The sequence below is a fragment of the Myotis lucifugus genome, unplaced genomic scaffold (assembly GCF_000147115.1).
Source record: "Myotis lucifugus unplaced genomic scaffold, Myoluc2.0 scaffold_14, whole genome shotgun sequence".
NCBI classification, from domain to species: Eukaryota; Metazoa; Chordata; class Mammalia; order Chiroptera; family Vespertilionidae; genus Myotis; species Myotis lucifugus.
Genome location: NW_005871062.1, coordinates 712,863 through 714,009, shown reverse-complemented (window position 1 = coordinate 714,009; position 1,147 = coordinate 712,863).

Sequence of the window (1,147 nt, the reverse complement as noted above, 5' to 3'; positions counted from 1 at the left end):
AGAGTGCAGATTCTACAAGAAGATGGACCACATTTTGAGGGTTCCAAGCCCTCAGGAATGAAGAGCAGGAACAGTCAGCTCTTTTGCAGAAGTGTGAGGTGGCAGGGGGAGAGGACATGCCCTAATGTCAATTCAGGGAACATTTGTGCAGCATCACCTACGTGTCATGCACTAACTATGCCAGGCACTGGGGGCACAGAAATCAATCTGTTCTGGTCCCTGAGGTCCAGGAGCTCCCAGGCCAGTGATCAGGAACTAGCCCTGGAGGACTCTGTGCCTGGGTGGAGAGCATCTCTTTGGGCCTCTCTCAGAATTGGGGATGCTGATATTTACTCACTGCTGGAGCAGGGCTGGCTTTGAGTTGTTTTCCTAGTAGCAGAAAAATCCTCTGATCCACTGCCCACATGGGTGAGACTAGGCAAGGTCAGGGTCCAAGCTCTCCCAGAGCCTGCAGGGCTCTGCACCGCCAGCTGTGTGTGAGCCAGCAGTTAGAGGGGCTCCCACTGCCCAGGCTGGCAGTCTTCTAGGGAAGTCCATGCAGAAAACACACTACAGTGTGTGATATATTTTCTCCTGGGTTTCTGTAGGGTCCCTCTGACCTTGGGAATGAAGGAGAAAACCCAGCAGCAACTGGCTGAGCACATTCCAGTGGACTGGCAAGGAGACTCTAGGGCGTACGTCTGTGTTGCCCAGGGCCACGCACACTGCCAGCACCTGACAGCTTCCCGTTGCTGTCGTTGATTGAAGCCGGGTTGTTATTGGCTGCCTCTAAGAACTTTTACTCAGTGCCTTTTTGTTATTGTTTTAATTATGAAAGTACTACATGCTCCGACAACAAATTCAAACTGACAGAGGTGTAAAGTAAAAGCTGCCTCCAGCAACCCCTGCTCTTACTAACCAGAGGTTCATAGCTTTTTGGTACTTCCTCATGAAAGATTTCTTAGCAAACGTAAGCATAACACACAGTAAGTCATACTATACATCAGATCCTTAACTTGTTTTTTCACTATATCTATATCTATCTGTTATGCCCAGATTTCAAGATTCCCAAGAAGCCACCAGGGAGCCAGCCAGTCCGATGCAAAAGCAAAGAGTCTTTTATTTTAAGCCCGGGCTTGGCTCTCCTACCTTCCTTACTGACGCAGCA